Here is a 19,971-nt window from a genome sequence, read left to right as displayed (position 1 = left end):
CAGGCCCCAGATGCTGGCAGACCAAGTCAAAGTTCTTTGGTTGGCAGGATAGGTCCATCACGCTGCCACCCTCACGCCCCACTCCACCTGCAGCCCCTCTTCTCACTGTGCCTCACTCTACTCCAATACACTGGAGTGCCTTTCCCTGGGCACCTCCACCATCCACCTCCTTCTCCCACGTTGCTCCTTCTTCCAAGACTGATCTTCTTCGTTTTCCCAGAACAGTCTCTGTTTATACCTGTAATTCGGAGTAATTATTAATAGCCTCCCTTTCACTCTCCAAATGTCTCAGTTTGGTCGACAGACTATGGTCACACTACACTTGCCCTAATTCTTCACCTGGAAAATCTCTGCTCATGTTCTAAGATCCACTCCAAGTGCTGGAAGAAGTGCTGGGAAGCCTTGCCTGAGTCCTCTGGAGGAAGTTGGTTCCTCCTTCCATGCTCCTTCAGCCTTTTATGCATATAATTCATGTAGTGTTTACCATGGTGTATTGTTAGAGAATTATTTATACACATCTGTCTTCCTTACTTGACTTCTTGAGTCTCGTGTATTTTTGCATCCCCAACACTCAGAAGAGTCCCCGACATGTAACAGGCATTCATTTAAAACTTGCTGAAGAGGAATGGAGAAATGAATTCATGAGATGTTTATTAAGAGCTATGTGCCAGGCACTGTTCCAGGTTCAGCAAGACAGGTGAACATCGACATTCTCATAGAGTTTACATTTAAGTGGAGGAAACAGACATAAGTTAATTTCTGAACAAATCACTGGTGATGGTGTAAGTTGGGGATTCACTTTGACTAAGCAGGTTCATGCCTGGAACTGGGTCTGGGAGTCAGCTTCCCTTGAGGCACAGGGTGTCTGAGGGATGGGAGCCACCCTGGACAATACAGGCATTCCAGCAGAAGAGAAGATGCAAAGAATGGATGCCAGCTACACCATGTCCATTTGGGATAGGATTGGAGAAATAATTGATGTCCAGGCCACAGCTGCCTCTGGTTAATGTCTTCTTTCAATCCTGTCAGGGTATCTCTGGGATAGTATGTTTAACCTCAATGAATATAATTCAGAATGTTAGGGTGCCTGGGTGACTCAGTGGTTGAGCGTCTGCATGGACTCAGGTCATGATCCTGGGGTCCTGGGATCAAGTCCCACATCAGGCTCCTTGCAGGGAGCCTGCTTCTCCCTCTGCCTGTGTCTCTGCCTCTCTCTCTCTCTCTCTCTCTCTCTCTCTCTCTCTCTCTCCCTCATGAATAAATAAATAAATCTTTTTTAAAAAACAGTTCAGAATGTTACTGAAAGGCTTGGATGAATGGCTCCCCGGGTATGCATGACCCAAGAGTCTGTCATTCATATTTGTTCATGGTCAAGATCGGTCAACCTTGTCATTAAAACTTTCTCTGACTGGCGCTACTCTCTAACTTTTGCATCAATAGTATTTTTAGTCATCATAACATCAAAGCTGTAAAAAAAGCATACCCCCAGAAATTGCCACCATTCCAATATTAAAATAAAAATAGACCTACAAACATGAGAATGATAATATGGTCTGTTCCACAGACATAGTTCTGCTAGAAGCAAGGCACCCAGGGACACTAATCTCTAAGAGAAATCTCTTAGGATTAGGTCTCCACCTGGAAAGCCCTAAATACTTTTCCTCCTGGGTCCATAATTATGGTCTAAGAAAATCTCAATCCTACCAAAAGCACATCAAAGAAAATTTCTTCAAATCTTTTTTTTCCTTATGCTATGATGGAATAACAAGTTTATGGATGAAAATATCATTTTGATGTTGATAATGAAGTTGGTTGGAGAAAATGGGAATTGAATCATTAAATATTGGACGAATCCTTCTGTGCTTTCCCCTTTTAATGCCTGCGTCAAAGCCGGACATCCCGTTTTCTGCAATACTGCACTAGTGTCCAATGAAGTGGAACCTTCCTCAATCCAAGTGATCCGTTGTCTGTTTTAACCTGAAAGACATCACGATTCCATGCCACCACTTCAATGTAAGTAAGTTTCCTGCTCCCAATATGGCAGTAAATGTCTTTCTCTCTCTTTTTTGTTTTTCCCTTTTCTTTCCTTTTACTTTTTATTATGAAATGTTCAAATTTATTTATTTTATTTTTAAATATTTTATTTATTCATGAGAGACACAGAAAGATAGAGGCAGAGACACAGGCAGAGGGAGAAGCAGGCTCCCTGCAGGAAGCCTGATGTGGGACTCGATCCTGGAACTCCAGGATGACACCCTGAGCCAAAGGCAGATCCTCAACCACTAAGCCACCCAGATGTCCTACCCAGTTTTTCCACATAAGACATACATACAGTAAAATGCATAAACTTTAAGTGTACAATGTGTTTTGACAAATGTCCATACCTGTTTAACTGCCATCCCCAATCAACATATAGAACATTTCCATCACCCTAGAGAGTTCCTTTACCATCTCTCTGTTTTAATAGTTATCAATACATGATGATGCTTGTTTTCATCTGTACCCCTACCCCACAACTCCCAGGATGACTTTGAAGCAAATTTAGACATCAGATTATTTTATCTGTAAATACTTCCTTATGTTTCTCTAAAAGATAATCAAAATATTACTACCACACTTAAATGAACAATAATTTCTTTATCAAATTACCCTTTATCAAACATTATCAAATACCCAGCTGGGTCCACATCTCCCCAATTCTCTTTTTATAATTGGTTTCTTTACCTTTGATCTATCCTGTTGATTTTAAAAAGACACCCCGGATGAATATTTCCAACCCATTGTCACAATTATCTGCTGAGTACTCTTAGCCTAGCAGAACCTGGATTCAATATATAACTTCCAATTTCCATTTCCAATTTTCCTCTTCATGCAGCTTATCCTTCAGCAAAAGTAAACTGGTTTTTGTATGAATAAACCTCGTTTCCATGACACTGAAAATTTGATTCTGTGTCTCTTCTCTTCACCCTGCATGCAAATGGTCATTAAATAAATCTTTGTTGAATACCTACTAGGTATCAGGGCCTCCTTGGTAGCTAGAGAATCCAGTAGTAAACAAGATAACCACAAATCCCACCCTCACAGGGAGATTATGGCATCCTCCTATCTCTACTTGCCAGAATCCATGTACTTAAAGGTAATGTCCAAATACCACCTCTTCTGTGAAGCCTGCCCTGATCTCTTTGGTCAGAAATATTGTCTCACTCTTCTAAAACTCCTGCTTTGCTCCATTTAAACTGCTCCTAGAGTGGTTTAAATGAACAGAAGAGGGATCCCTGGGTGGCGCAGCGGTTTAGCGCCTGCCTTTGGCCCAGGGCGCGATCTTGGAGGCCTGGGATCGAATCCCACGTCGGGCTCCCGGTGCATGGAGCCTGCTTCTCCCTCTGCCTCTCTCTCTCTGTGACTATCATAAATAAATAAATAATACCTTAAAAAAAAAGGAGTTGATAAATAAATAAATAAATAAATAAATAAATAAATAAATAAATAAACAGAAGACATGTAGAGATAATTACTTCATCTCTGTAAGATCTTCAACATCTCATGGGAACCTAAAGAGTAAATGGATATGTTGAGAACAGTTACAAAATATACACACAAACACAAACTCTCAGCCTGCCCGCTTAGCACAGCTGACAGGGTGTCCGTCTCATCATGGAACAGTCCTGAGTTCAATCCTCAGGGAGGACAGCTCTCTCCCAACCTCTTTTAGCAGTTGATCTGGCCTAATATTATGTTGGCAACAAGAAAGGGTGTATCAGGAGCACTTAGGAAAAAAAAAACAAAGGAATACAAAAAAAAAAAATCATCCACTGACTGCTAAATCTGGACCATTTTAAGAAAAAGTATATTTGAGACATTCTCAACTCAGTATAAGTGACTGCAGTGCTTTGAGGACCCTTGTGGGAAAAGCCCATGTATAAAGCAATCGAGAATTGAATGGCCTGGAGATTAAGAGGATATACCTCAAAGTCTTTTCCATCTTTTATTTATCTTGTTCCATTAGGGTATGTTTCTGAACTTGGCACACAGAATTAAAAAGCTGATCTCCTGCAATCAGAAATCCTTAAAAATACTTCTCTACCCTAAGCATTTGAAAACATAGAAAGGGGGTACCTGGGTGACTCAGTCAGTTAAGCATCTGCTTTCAGCTCAGGTCATGATCCCAGGGCCCTGGGATAGAGAAGGTGTCAGGCTCCCTGCTCAGGGGGGAGTTTGCTTCTCCCTCTCCCCACTCTCCTACCCTGCTCGTGTTCTCTCTCTTGCTCTCTCTCTCTCTCTCTGAAATAACTAAATAAAATCTTAAAAAAAGAAAAGAAAACATAAAAAGGCATAAAGAAGAAAATTAGAATCACTCAGAATCTACCAGTCAGACGAAAATCAGTCTTAACATCTTGGTTTGTTCCTTTCCAGTCTTTTTTCTCTGAGAGTAGAAAAACATTGCTCTGGAGTTCTAGGCTTCACATTGGTGCTGAGGATAGGAGGACTTATATGAGAACATTTTGTTTTCCATGTTAAAGCAATGGGGTCTTTGTTCTGACTTGCCTCACTGATGACTCTTTTTTTCCCACCTTTTGTTCACACCCTTTTTCCACTGAACCCGGAATTCTGATCCTGTGATGCTAATTGGAATCTTTACTCCAATCTCTGGTCCCAAACTCATGTTCCTGATCAGGATCTCAGAGCCCTATCACTTTGTATATGTTAGCCTTACTACCTTGACTCAAAACCAAGTTCTTAGGCCACATCTGATCTTTACTATAATTTATATATATATATTTATCAGCATTTTCCCATGACATTAAAAAGCCTTTGTAAATTAAAATGGAATAGTTGCAAATTATTTTTATTATCTCAACCATTCTCCTGATATTGACCTTATGTTAATTTCAATTTGTCAGTATTCTGAATAACTTTGTAATGAATATCTTTATAAACAATCTTTAACCATGTCAGATCACTTTCTTAAATCAGATATGTGGAAGTAAAAATATTGACATAAAATATGGCCTAAAAACATTTGATACATATTGCTAACTTGATTTCTAGAAAGTGTGGGACCTGTTTAACACTCCTGTAGCAGAGTAGAGTGTGTCTGTCTTTTCGACTGTTGCCAACATGGCACATTATTGTTAAAATAGAGAACAAAAAAGGAATTAAGGAATAGAAAAAAGCTCTCAATGTAATCAGAGTGTCTGTGAAAAATGTACAGCTAGCTTCATACTTAACAATGACAGACCAAATGCTTTCCCCACAAGATCAGGAACAAAGCAAGGATGTACACTCCCACCACTTTTATTCAACAGTGTATTATTTTTAATATTTACTAACGGGAGATATTTAAAACTACTGTACTTTTAAATTTGCATTTCTTTGCAAGAGTAACTTGTTTATTAGCAATTTGCATTTTCTCTTTTGTGAATTATGTATCTGTAGTCTTTGCCTGTTGGTATCCTAGGGCTTTTTAAGTTATTTCTGTAAGCTGCCTGAATTTTTGTCTTAAATAGTTATTTCTACAAATTTCATTGTTTGCTTTATTTTGAATGCCGTATTTTTGCTGTAGAGAAGTTCAGTTCATTTTATTTTATTTTTTGTGAGCGAAACTATTGAGTCTCTTTTTTTTTTAAGATTTTTATTTTTTTTATTTATTCATGGTGAGAGAGAGAGGCAAAGGGAGAAGCAGGCTCCACGCAGTGAGCCTGATGCGGGACTCGATCCCCATCACGCCTTGGGCTGAAGGCAGGCGTTAAACCGCTGAGCCACCCGGGCTGCCCACTATTGAGTCTCTTTTTAAATTGTGTTTATGCTTAACCATTTCTTCTTTTTGTTGTTGTTGTTACATAAACGGACACATTTATTACAGGCTAGCCAGGTTTCAAACAGTGAAGCTTCTACTGGTCTTTCAATTCCTTCAATATTTTATTTTTTTTAAGTAGGCTCCACACCCAACATGGGGCTTAAACTCATGGCCCTGGGATTAAGAATCACATGCTACCACCTGAGCCAGCCAGGCGCTCCTCAATTCCTTTAGTCTTCTGCTGGCTGATTTCACAGTGGCAGGAGAAGTGGTGTTGAGGGTCCAGGCACTACTAACTACCATTCTCATGTGGGAACCATGGTGCCACAACCCCACAGTTCTTCCAACTTCACAGAATGAGTAAGTATACTTGGCATGCTGGCTTCCTTCAATTTTTTTCACCATTTTTCTGAGGGAGGCATCATAATGGGGTGAGCGGGATCCCATATTTATCAATGATGCCTACCTTCTTGGTGTGTTTTACCAAGTCATTGCAAACTAGATCCCAGCCCAGAGAATACCTTTTTAAAAAAAATAGTATTGCATGGTACTATAGAAACTATATCGCTTCTATATTCAAGGATTAGTTGGCTAGTACACAGCCCTTTGATTTCAATAACCACTTTTCCTATGGATAGTAGGAAAATTGCAGCTGGCACTATTTGTGTCATTATGGTGCATCAACAAGAAAAAAAATGGCTCAGAGAATCCAATTTGCAATATTGGTTCAAAATTATAATGTGTAGGATTCATGCTCAGTTTTGGGCCATGTTTTCATCTATAAAACTCAATTAAAAGGATGATAAGGCTGATATTCAAGAATCAGATAGTAGCTAAAGAGTGTCATCTCTTCTTGTCTGAATCAGTAAAGTAGAGCCAAAATATTTTTAAAAACTTCTATAGGGACATAACATTTTATGATAGAACTTCACAGGGAAAAATAGTTTAATTTAGATCAAAATTTCACCAAACTGTTCAAATGGAAATAGAGGAGTGTTTTCCTCTTGTTCAAGAATAGCTTCAGAGTAAGGAGAACAAATGAGAAGTTATTCTTTTTCTTTTTTTTTAAGTTATTTTCTTTTTTAAGATTTTATTTATTTACTCATGAGAGACACACAGAGAGAGGCAGAGACACAGGCAGAGGGAGAAGCAGGCTCCATGCAGGGAGCCTGATGCAGGACTCGAACGGGATCCCGGAATCATGCTCTGGGCCAAAGGCAGATGCTCAACCACTGAGCCACCCAGGTGCCCCAAGAAGTTATTTTCATGTATCCTCAATCAATAGAATTTCCTAAGCATACTGAGTATTGCATTTTTTAAAGATTGTTACTCTAAAAGGGGATAATTTTTAAAATTTTAGTCTGTTTGTAAAAGTGATGCTAAAGCATCTTTTATTTTACTTTATTTGGAGCTTAATTCATATAGAATATCTCCAAGTTAATAGCTGTTATATTACTGTGTTTTTACTCTACCTCATATTCTCTTGTCTTGATAATGAGCTGGATATTAATCAATAAGACAAAAAAGTTTGGATATTAGTCAATAAGACAAAGTTACCTCAGAGTAACTTTTTTCCTGGATTATTATAAGCATATGATGAATAAGATTTTCATGATCACCAGATTTTCAACATAAAACAAAGGGGAAGTCCAGGTGAAGCAATTTAAAAAAGTAATTTAGACAAAAGTACAAAAAAAAAAGAGTCCTGGATTACTGAACTTCAAAAAGAACTCATCAATCACAATGTCAAAGCACATCATCAGAAGGAGAAAATTGCACTAAACAGCACAGCCGAAAGGTGATCTGAACATGTAAAGGACCCTGGCTGCTTGGCTGACTCTGCCTCCCCCATGTTCAGTTCAGTTCAGGCTTTCTAGAATTTGCTTCCTGTACCAGCACAGTGCCTGCGTATAGTGGAAACTCAGTGAACAGTAGCTATTATGAATACCTGTTGGTAGGTCCTTGGGGAACAGAACCCATATTAAAAAGGTATACCAAGTGGATGGGCTCTGGGGCCAGGCTGTCCAGATGCAAATCCCAGATCTGCTATTTAGCAACTATGTGACTTTGAACATGCTTATCTAACTTCTAAGTGTCCATTTCCTCTCATTGAAAATGAAAATAATCATAGTATCATAGCTTTGTGTCAGGATTAAATGAGACAAAGCATAAAAAATAACTGGTATGTAGTAAGCGTTTGGTATACTTGGACTATTCATACACAGAGGAAAGAAAATCATAACCTGCTAGATATTTCCTATCTGTATCAGCCTATGCAAGTAAAACAAAGCAAAACAAAGTATATATATAAACACATTCTCAAGGCTATTGAATCCATCAGGATTAGGTTTAGCTGCATGACGTAAATAAATATCCATTCCCCACACACATACATTCAAACCAGCAGTTTAGAAAAAGAGAAATTAATTTCTCTCATGCATAAAATAAACTAGGAGTTAGGCAGTCCAGAGCTGCTCTAATGGATTCACCATTATCTCAATCCAAGTTCCTTTTCTGGAACTGCTTCTCCTTCCTTAGTGAGCTGCCTCATGGTTCTGGAAAGTAGCTTGACCACCTGATCTCCTTGTCCAAGCAGGGGAAAGGAGAAGGCGGGTAGGAGGATGGGCCTGCCCCAGCCCTTTGAAAATATTTGCCAGTAGCAGCATCCAACATTTCCATGAACATTCCATTGGCCAGAGCTTGATCTCAGAGTCCCATCCAGCTCCAAGGCTAGGAAGTAGTCTTTACTCTGACAGGTCCTGGGCCCAGCAGTAATTGGGGGCTCTAGTAGCAAAGAATGGATATTAGGGAGTAAAATGCGGTTTCTTACCACAGCCTAGTAGATAACAAACTGGCTCTGAGAGAGAAACGTATTGATAATATTCAAGAGAAATGAAGACAAACATAAGACTTATGTATTTGCTTACTTATCTGTTAGGGCACGATTGTCAACGGTTTGCTTTATTGCCTCTTATGCTTGGATCCTAAAAATCATAAAAAGGATTATGTTCTCAGTCCTCCCAGAAATGCTCACCAGAGTATCCTTCCCATTCTGCCCTCCTTGGCTTAAAAGAAAAAGGAAAGCTCTTGGGAGGATTTCAAAGAAAAGCCACCAAAATGACTAACAGCTCAAAACAATAAGACCTAGGATGGACTTTCAGGAATGGGAATGAGTCAGCCAGAGAAAGGAATGGCTAGAAGGTGACTATATAGTGATGTTCCGCTACACAAAGGATGCTGACGCAGAGGGAGAGGGGGAGGGAGGAGGACAGGGGGGTGGCCAGCTGTTCACCTCCACTGAAGACTAAGGAGGGAAAAGGGAGCAGAAGTGACTTCAGGTGACATGTAAGGAGAAACGTGCTGACAGGGACTGGCTATTAAAATACTGCATGTGGAGATTATATAGTGAACTCTCTGAACGCTGAGATTTTTGTGTATGCTCCTCCGGAGGGCAGGGATTGGGGACTGGAGGGGCAGGCACATGCAGAGGGCAGGTGGGCGACTTGAACATCTGCGGTTTGCTTTCCTGTTCCTCAGTTTCCCTCACAGAATACTACATTTTGGAGTTCAGAAGACAAATGGCTACGTTGACTTGAAAGTTAAGTTCTGGGGGCACCTGGGTGGCTCGGTCGGTTAAGTGTCTGCCTTGGGCTCAGGTCATGATCTCAGGGTCCTGGGATCGAGCCCCATGTGGGGCTCCCTGCTCAGGGCGGAACCTGCTTCTCCCTCTCCCTCTGCCCCTACCCCACTGCTCACGCTTGCTCTCTCTGCCTCCCTCTCTCCAATAAATAAATAACATCTTAAAAAAGAAAAGAAAGCTAAGTTCTGGTTTGCATGTGTACAGAAGGATAATAACTGCACAGGATCAGTATACTGCAAAATGGATCCTACGAAGAGAGATGAATGAATTCTCTGGTTTCATATACCACTTTTTTTTTTTTAATTATAAGAGTAACACAATGGCTTTCCAGTCAAGATGGTACAAGAAGATGCATTTCATCCACTACAAACACTAAGGATGCCAAATGAAATACACCAAGAGTCAAGAAAGAAAATAGAGGCACTGCTGAGAAACAAGCTAATGACTTAGGAGGGCCAGAAACAGAAGAGAAACAGTAAGAGCCCAGGGAGGTGGAAACTGGGCCCTGGTCTCAACACAGGCAGTGGTAGCCGAGAACCTGGCTCCTCTCCCGTGCTCTACCTGGGCCTGCAGACGGAGGCCACACTCAGCTGAAGCCTGGAGGCTGAGGCACAAAACCCCCTTCCTCCTCTTTTTCCTTTCTCTTCTCCAAACCCCGCTCCCCAGGGGGTGACTACTTTCCCTTTTGAGCTCTCCTGGTGGCCGGCCACCCACCCAGGACATGAGGCCACCCAGGCACCTGTGGGCCCTACTGCCTCTCCTCCCCTCCCCATCTCTCTCTTCAAGTCTGCCAGTGTTCTCACATTTTCATTCTCTCCTACACCTCGATGAAGTCCTTTGTGCTCTGGATCAGGTGCATTGCAAAACCCAGTAATGTGACTGACCCCACGGAAAAGGAAATATACCCTATGTCATTGAACCTGTGTCATGATTAAATAGAAAACTTTTCAGAACTCTATACATGGCTCAGAATCATGTTGTGTTTTAGTTTCTTATTTGGATCATGACTTTCTTACAGAGTGTTTGTTTTCCCCACAGGATGTTTCTCATCTCCTTCTCTGTGTGTATGTGTATGTGCGTGTTTATATGCGGTTACTGAAATGTTTTTGCTTTATCGTTAGGAACTTTCAGGTTCCTCAATATTCAGTGCGTGTAATGAAATCTATTTTGTTCTTAAAGTTGCTCTTCCTGGAGCCTTTTCACTTCCTGCTTTAATTTGAACTGACAGCTTTCCAGGCCTTTTGCACAAATGACCCCCTGCGGTTTCTTTTCAATGATTTCCTGAGCTAGTTCCCTTGGTTCTCAGATTCTCGACTCCCTCTTCTTGGATTCCTCCTCGGCTTGAGAGGAATACATCCTCAATGAATTTTTTTTTTCAGGAAGGCTATATATAGAGATAACCTTTGTGGGTGCTTACCATTTTTATTTTATCCTCACCTTATTTGTTTGACAGGATATAGAATTCTTGGTTGAAATCCTTTTATCTTATAAACTCTGAGTCATTGCTTCACTGTCTTTCAGCAGGCAACGTTCCTTCAGATAGATCTGGGGCCAGTGTATTCCTCATTTCCACCTGAGAAACTTATTTTCTTTCCTTTCTATAAAATGTTAGTTTTTTTTCCCCCCAGAACATGTCTCAACATTGATACAGACCGCCCTCCAACCTTACCCACAGAATGGGAGTGAACAAGAACTTTCTTTGAATCTGAACACTTGAGGTTTTTCTTCAGTTCAGGGGAATTACGTGCTATTTCTTTAAATACTGGCTCTTCATCCACTAGTCTCTCTGCCTGGAGCTCCTCACAGATAGATGTTGGAATCACATTTCTGAACCTTCCCTCCTGGTTGCTTCCATATTTTGGAACCTTTCTCTGTCCATCTCTTCTGATCACTATTTGACAGTTGACTTCATTCAGTTCTTTTATTCGGAGTTTTCATTTTAGTAATCGTGCTTTTAATTTTTGAGAGTTTTTCACTTTCTGAGTGTTCTTTTCTCATGGCCATCTGTTTCTATTCTTTTCTTCAATAGATAGTATGTCTTTTGGAGCTTAGATTAGAAAGTGTTTTCAAGTTCTATTTCTTGCCATTATCTGTCTCCCACTCTCTGAAACGATGTGTTCTGTTTGTGCAAATTGGGCTTTCACAGCATGAATTTCTTCTAAATGCCTCATGATTTTGATTGACATGGATGATAGATGATGGGATATATTGACTTTTCCCGTTGACTCACCTGAGCTTCCTTTGCAGATGGGCAGGCCTATTTACCCAAAAGGCTTCTCCTTCACCCCACCCCCATACTCCACCCCCATCAGCACAAGAGTTAAGCAGGAGGACTCTGGGTAAATGGGCGTGTCTTCCCCACAGCCAGGATTCTCAGAATTGCCAGAATAAGGAAGAATCTTCTCTGAGAGTGGGGTCTCCTCCTTGTGGCTTTTTGTGAGGGCCCTGGGTCTCTCAGCACCTGTTCTGCCTCAATCCACAGCTTCCCCCGCCCAAGGCCCTCCCCCTACCCACCCCATTCCTTCACCTTCATAGCTTGTACTTTGTTGGAGGAGGGGTGCACAGGGCTGTACCTGGGCAAATGGTGCTGCATGGAGGGGAGGGACTGATTGAGCCATTCATTCTATAGATGGTTCATCACCTCTTCTCTCCCAACCTGACTCCAGGTCTTGGAATTTCTTCCGAGTTCTGCCAGGAAAAACAGCCACCATTTCCATGGTGGCCTGGGGTAACTATTTTATTCTGTTACGATCCCATCTACTTTCTATCCTCTATAAACTTTTCAAAATGTCTTGTCCAGGGATGGTGCTTTCTTGTTTTCAAGGCCCCATGTCATTCTACTGTTTTTCTATATCCTTTCTCATTTCAGTGGGATCTGCTCAGCTCTGGAGTTACACCCAGGAAGAAGACACAGTCCCTTCTCACATGGAGTTTATGTTCTTGAGTAATTACAGTTAAACAGACGGCTCTGGCATTAGCACAATAAGTGTTGCAGGAAGGATTCCCTAACCAGATTTAAGGGTAACAAGGGCCTCCAGAGGAAAGGTTGAGATCTGAAGCATGAACAGGTATATATTATGGCAAGGGAATCAACATTGATAACTTCTGCTGGAGATGCTTAGGTACATTATCTCCCTGACTCTCTCAGTAATCTGGTGAGATAAGCATTCTCAACACCAATTTATAAGTAAGGAAATTGAGCATCTGAGAGGTTAAGTAACTTGCCCAAATCACACAGCTAGTAAGTGGTAATGCTGGGATTTTAATCAATTGGGGCATCTCGGGGGCATCCCGGGGGGCTCAGCAGTTTAGCGCCTACCTTCAGCCCAGAGCATGATCCTGGAGACCTGGGATCGAGTCCCACATCGGGTTCCCTGCATGGAGCCTGTTTCTCCCTCTGCCTGTGTCTCTGTCCCTCTCTCTCTCTGTGTCTCTCATGAATAAATAAATAAAATCTTTAAAATAAAATAAAATAAAATAAAAACAAATCAGGGCAGCTCTAAAGCCTACATGCTTTTCTACATTAGGTGCCACTTCCTTTTTTTTTTCCAACTTTTAAAAATTGTGATAAAGTATACATGACACGAAATTCATTTTAACCATTCTTAAGTGTACAGTTCAGTGGCATTAAGAACATTCACACTCTGGTGTGGCTACTATCGCCATCCATCTGCAGAACTCTTCCCATCTTGCAAAACTGAAACTCTCTATCCATTAAACAACTCCCCCCACTGCCCTTCTTCAGTCCTGGCAACCACCATTCTAACTTCTGTCTTGACTACTCTAGACACCTCATCATCGGAATTGTGCAGTATTTGCCTTTTTGTGACTAGTTTATTTCACTCAGTATAATTTCCTCAAGGTTCATCCACAGATGCCAATATCTTTTCAATACCCTGTACCTCCTAATAATCTCTAAAAGGAAGAATGTGTCCCAGCCTGAGCTGCAAAAGGGAGGATTCGGTTGTGATAAAACTTGATATTATTAAGAAAACTGCTGAAACTATGATGAATCAGCAGAGGACCCTAGACTTTGCAGAACCTAAAATCCTTCACTAACTAGGTGTGTACAATCTCTGTTTCTATTGTTTGTAGATAGGGAGTACATCATGTCCTGGCAGCCTAACTTTAATCAATATGATCCAGAGAACTTCCAGCTCAATGACATAACTCCTAAATTCTATGTCTGAGAAAGGAACCCTCCCTTAACATTGGATCAGGGTCCATTTATTCATTTGCATACAAATGTTCCATTATGGTGGTCATGTTCCAGTGAACTGTACTATTTCATGTACCGTATGGTGGATGGCTGCATCTGCAACTCCAGACCCCATCTTTACCTTCTCCTCTCTGCCTTGTGTCCTACAGGCTGAGTCATAGGGTCGGCTTTCAGTTGGATTTGGCTAATTGGAGGCACTAGCAGGAGATTGGAGAGTGGTTGGCATATTTATTATCTTGGCTTTTTCTCAGCAGGGTTGCTGTGGGTTGGCTGCTCCAAAGGCAACACTTTCTGGCACCTGGTATGCAGCTAATGACCTAGAAACTGCTTTCACTACTCCCCTTCTCTATCAGCAAAAATAATTAAAAGTGGTGTGCCTTCCTGTGTCAGGGACAGCACTATATCCTAATGGTCTTGCCTCAGGGCTAAATCAAATCCTGCTGTCATAATATAATATGGAGAGACTTGTTTGTCTTGATATTCTACAAAACATCACACTGGTCCGTTACACTGATGGCATTATCTCAATTGGATCCAGGGAGCAAGAGGTGGCAAGTACCTTAAATACCCTGGTAAAACACATGCATGCCAAGGAGCCAGTTGATAACCCCCTGGAAGTCCAGGGGCTACTATATCGATGAGGTTTGTAGGGGTCCAGTGGTCTGGAGCATGTTTGAGATACCTCCTTCTATAAGTGAAGTACAGCTGTTGCACCTTGCCCCAAATACTACAGTGTTGCACATGCAACACTTCATGGATTTCTTTGGATTTTAGAGGCAACTTAAACCATAGTTGGGTGTGCTGCTCTGACCTAATTATTATGTAGCTTACAAGGCTACCAGTTTTGAGTGGGCTCAGGTCCTGTGCCCTGTGAAGAGGCCCTGAAAAAGAAGTCCAGCTGCATTACAAGCAGTCTGACTTGCAGACCCAATAAAGTGGAAGGATCTGTGGCAGAGATGCTATAAGGAGCCCCTGTCCAGAACCACTAAGACCCAAGTAGAGTCAACTGCTGACAACTATTTTCACTTGAAAAGCAGCTCCTGAACTGCCTAAGATTCCTAATAGAGACTGGGTCACGAATGACCACATGAGTTGAACTGCCTGTCGTGACCTGGGTGTGCTCAGCGGGATACATTGCAAAGTGTAAATGATAAATAAATATGAGACCAGTCTCTGACAGATCTGGAAACCGCCAGCTTCAGGATCAGGTGGCTTAGGCTCCTGTGATGCCTCTTTCTACTGCTCCACTGCCCCTCTCTCAACACACACTGATGGCTTGATGGGGGATTTCCCTATATGCACTTACAGAGGAAAGAGTGGAGGCCAAATTTATCAGTGGACATACGTGATATGGTGGAACCAGATAAAAGTGATATGCCACCCAACTATAGCTTGGGTGCCACTCGGGAACGGCTTATAGAAGAGAGTGAAGGTAATCCTCCCCAGTGGGCAGAGTTTCAGGTACTATGTCTGGTTTACTTTGTATGCAAGGGAAGGTGGTCTGAGGGATGACCGTCTGGTTCATGGGCAGTGGCTAACAGGTGCACCAGGTTGTTAGGGACTTGGAAAAAATAAATTGCATGTCTGGTGATATGGCTGGGGGAAGTTATGTGGAGGGACTTCCGGAATGGGCATGGAGCATAAAGAAACATATATCCTATGTAAATGCCCATCAGACCATCTACTGTGAAAGAGGCTCTCAATAATTGTATTAGTCATCTCAGGCTGCCATAATAAAATTCCACAGACTGGGTGGCTTAAACAACAGACATTTACTTTTTTACAGTTGTGAAAGTTGTAGGTCCAAGACCAAGTTGCCATCAGGGTTGGTTGCTGGTGAGACTTATCTTCCTGTAAAAGGCTGCCTTCTCTCTGTGTCCTCACGTGGCTTTTTCTTCTATGCATGTTAATAGAAAGAGCTCTCTGATGTTTCTTTTTTTCCCCATCATTCCCTTTCTTTCTTCCTTTCATTCTCTTTTTCTTTCTTTCTTTCTCTCTCTTTCTTTCTAACTCCACCCCCCCCCCAGCTTTATTAAGATATAATTGACATAGAATCTTCCTCTTCTTAAAAGGAGGGCAGTCCTACTGATTCAGGGCCCCACTCTTATGGCCTCATTTAATCTTATTTCCTCCTTATGATCATATCTCCAAGTACAGAAACATTGAGGGTTAGAGTTTCAACGTATGAAAAAATTACAAGACAATGGGGAAATGTGATCAGTAACTGAGTGTTGATGGTGTTAAGGGGTGTTGTTAATGTTTTAAAGTGTTATAATGGTAATTTAGGTTATGTCCTTTAGAGATGCACATTGAAATGTTTATAGATGAATGAGCTAATGATTGGATTTGCTTCAGAATAATTTAGAAGAGGAGGACGTGAGTGCTGGCGTGGATGAAATAAGATTAGCCATGAATTGATGATTATTGATGCTGGGTCGGTAGTACATGATGATTTATTATACTAGATTATTTTATGTATGTTTGAAGTTTTCTATAATAACATTTTTTTCTGAATCTTCAAAAATCAGTATAAAAATATAAAGCATTGAGGCTTAAAGTGAAATTCAAAGAAAAGTCATCCTGGGATGAGGGTGAGGATGTTAAGGCAGTTGGACAGGATGATTGTTACTTCGCACTTTTGCTCAAGGTTAGATTGGAGGTAGAATATAGATTATTTCTTTATTATTTAAAAGTGAGATATAGGGGTGCGTGGGTGGCTCAGTCACTTACGTGTCCAACTCTTGATTTTGGCTTGCGTCATGATATCAAGATCATAAGATTGAGCCCTGCATTGAGCTCTGTGCTAAGCGTGGGGTCTGCTTGAGATTTTCTCTTTCCCTCTGCCCCTCCCCCTGCTTCAGCTTGTTCTCTCTCTCAAATAAATATTAAAAAAAAATAAAAAGTGTGATATAATTGACATATAACATTATATAAGTCAGGTTTACAACATAAGGATTTGATATAGGTATATATTGCAAAATGATTGCCACAAGAAATCTAGTTAATGCTATCACCACATGTAGTTACAAATGTTTTTCTTGTGATGGAAAATTTTGAGATTTGCTCTCTTCGGAACTTCAAATACAGAATATAGTACTGTTAACTACAGTTACCGTACTGTATGTTAAATCTCGAGGACTTATGTACTTTATAACTGGAAGTTTATACCTTTTGACCCCCTACACCCACTTATCCCACCCCTTACCCACTTCCTCTGGCAACCACCAATCTGTTCTTAGTGAGTTTAGTTTTGTTTTTTAGATTCTACATATAAGTGAGGTCATATACTATTTATCTTTCTCTGTCTGGCTTATTTCACTTAGCATAATGCCCTAAGATCCATCTATGTTGTCACAAAGGGTAGGATTTTCTTGTGTTTTGGCTGAACTTTATATATTTTTTTCCTTTATCCATTCATCCATCAATGGACACTTAGGTTGTTTCCCTGTCTTGGCTATTGTAAATAATGTTGCAGTGATCATAGGGTGCACATATTTTTCAAGTTAGTGTTTCATTTCCTTCAAGTAAATACCCAGAAGTGAAATTATTGCATCATGTGGTAGTTCTTTTTGTGTGTGTGTTTGTTTTTTTGAGGAACTTCCATACTGTTTTCCCCAGTAGCTACACCAATTTACATCTCCACCAACAGTGCATGAGGGTTCCCTTTTCTCCACATCCTTGCTAATACTTGCTATTTCTTGTCTTTTTGATATTGGCCATTCTAACTGGTGTAACGTGATATTTCATTGCAATTTTGATTGCATTTCTCTGATAAGTGATGTTGAACATTTTTAATGTACCTGTTTATTCTATTATTTATGATCAGATTTATCAAAATGGTGATTTGAGCCACTTCCAGATTAAAGTAGGAATAAGAATCTTAAAAAGAAACAACTTTCCCCAATCTCCTGATCAAAGAAATGGCAAAATGGCATGCAGGAAGGAAAGCGATTTGGACTACCCAGAGCTTCTCAAACTTTGTTACACACCACCTGGGGGGGGACTTGGTTAAACTGTAGACTCTGATTCAATAGGTCTGGGTCAGGGCCAATATTCTAAATTCTAACAATATCCCAGGTGATGTTGACTTTGGCCCTCACTTGGAGCACAGGCCATGACTCTCTGGTTCACAAAGCTGTTATAGTTTAGAATTACCCGAGGGCTTTTAAGAAATAAATAATGGTGAAGTCCTTTGACAGATTCTAATTCAATTTATCTAGAGCTCCAGTATTTTTAAGATTTTATTATTTATTCATGAGAGAGACAGAGAGAGAAGCAGAGACATAGAGGGAGAAGCAGGCTCCCTGTGAGAAGCCTGATGTAGGACTTGATCTCAGGATCCTGGAATCATGACCTGAGCCAAAGGCAGACACTCAACCACTGAGCCACCCAGGTGCCCCTCAGGTATTATTTTTTAAAAGTCTCCCATATTCTTAGTGATTCCTTAGGGGAATATTTTTAGGACCAAGTGACACAGTCTATTATTTCCAATTCACTAATGATGCATTTTGAATCAACCGTTCATTCAATCATCCATTCATTTATTCAATTTCCAACTCTAATGATTGAATGTTCTATTTTACAGAAATTATGTCTATGAATTATTCAATTTTTTTGAAAAGATTTTTATTTATTTATTCATCACACACACACACACACACACACACACACACAGAGGCAGAGACACAGGCAGAGGGAGAAGCAGGCTTCCTGCAAGAAGCGCGATGCGGGACTCAATCCCGGATCCCAGGATCACACCCTGAAGCCGAAGGCAGACGCTCAACCACTGAGCTACCCAGGCGTCCCTCTTCACCTTTTGAATAGTTTTTAGCATCTTTTGGAAATATCTACATTTTTTTCTGTTGGATTTTCACTGGATTCCTACATAATAAAGTTTAACTCTGAATAGCATCCTTCCTACAAATTTCACACTAACTGCTGCTTTTGGAACTAGACAATAGCACAGGAGAACAAAATTAAATAGTCTAGACAAGGAAGAAGAAACATCTATTTTCAGTTTCTATTTTATTGGAGGTGACTTGCCAGTCAGATGATATTTAAAATTATCCAGAATAAAAAAAGAATGGGGAGCTGTAGGAACATCATCTTAGTTTGTTCTTAAGCATTGCCCCAAGGTATTAAGCAGAACAAACCTTCTAGGTGACTTCAGTATTGAGGCAGAGATGCAGACCTCTGCATCTATCCAATGCTTTCAGAAAGGAAAGTAGAAATTTGAAGTTTGGGTGCCTGAGTGGCTCAGTAGTTGAACATCTGCCTCTGGCTCAGGGTGTGATCCTGGGGTCCTGGGATTGAGTTCCATATCGGGCTCCCTGCAGGGAGCCTGCTTCTCCCTCTGCCTGTGTCTCTGCTTCTCTCTCTGTGTGTGTCTCTCATGAATAAATAAATAAAATATTAAAAAAAAAAGAAATTAGAAGTTTTACTCTTCCCATGAATGTCCTTATGGATGTCTCCCTATGCACACGTGCAAAAGTCATGGTATATATACTGATGGAATTGCTGGGTCATAGGATAATAGAATGTTCAACTACCAAGATATTACCAAGTTGTGTCCAAAGTGGGTGTGTATATTTATCATCCCACCAGCAGTGTGTAAAAGTTTCTATTCATCTTTGAGACTTGTGATTATACGACTTCTTAACTTTAGCTATTTTAGTGGGTTTTATATGCTAAATTCATTATAGTCTGGGTTTGCATTTCCTTCATTACTAAAGAAGCTGAGCAATTTTTCATGTTTATTTACCTTTTGTATTTCTTCTTCCTGTGAAATCTCTTTTGGGATGGTTTTTCCATTGGTTTGTTGTCTTTTTCTGTTTGTTTTATAAGATTGATCTGAATGCTACCTTCTCCATTTGCTCCAGGCATTGCAAATATCTTCTCCTCATTCATAGATTGTTTTTGCCCTTCTTTGTTGGTATCTTTCATTGAACAGAAGTTCTTTATTTTAAAAAGGTCAGATGTGTCCATCTTTCTGATTAGAGCTTTTTGTGTCTTGAGTACTTTTTCCTTACACAAATATTTTTTAAAAAGATAGTCTTCTATTTCTAAATGTTTAAAGGTCTCACCTTTATACATTTAAATGTTTAATCCTTCTCGAATTAAGTATGAAAAGCCCACTCTTAAGGGCTGGTTCAGAGGTGGAAAAGATATCTACAAATTCCTCCCAGGAAAATTTGCCTGCTGTCTGCTCGTGGCTTACCAGATCCTCCCCTTATATATATTTTGAACCTGACTCTCTTGCAGGCCAGAACACTAACCAACATGGGGACCCTTCCAGTCCTAGTTACTTCAGCTTGA

The 19,971-nt window shown here is 40.6% G+C and overlaps 1 non-coding gene across 1 annotated transcript in view; it reads right to left on the bottom strand.

The window, feature by feature from the left end:
* Positions 1–1,226: 1,226 nt before the first annotated feature.
* Positions 1,227–19,971, bottom strand: part of LOC119865885 — a 45,577-nt gene continuing 26,832 nt past the window's right edge. Inside the window, exon 3 of the transcript XR_005378431.1 lies at positions 1,227–1,977. This is a non-coding gene — a transcript (translation initiation factor IF-2-like). The remainder of the gene's footprint in view (positions 1,978–19,971) is intronic.

The sequence above is a fragment of the Canis lupus genome, chromosome 25 (assembly GCF_011100685.1).
Source record: "Canis lupus familiaris isolate Mischka breed German Shepherd chromosome 25, alternate assembly UU_Cfam_GSD_1.0, whole genome shotgun sequence".
NCBI classification, from domain to species: Eukaryota; Metazoa; Chordata; class Mammalia; order Carnivora; family Canidae; genus Canis; species Canis lupus.
The sequence above is the reverse complement of the archived record's forward strand: the minus strand, read 5'-3'. Positions and strand labels throughout refer to the sequence as shown.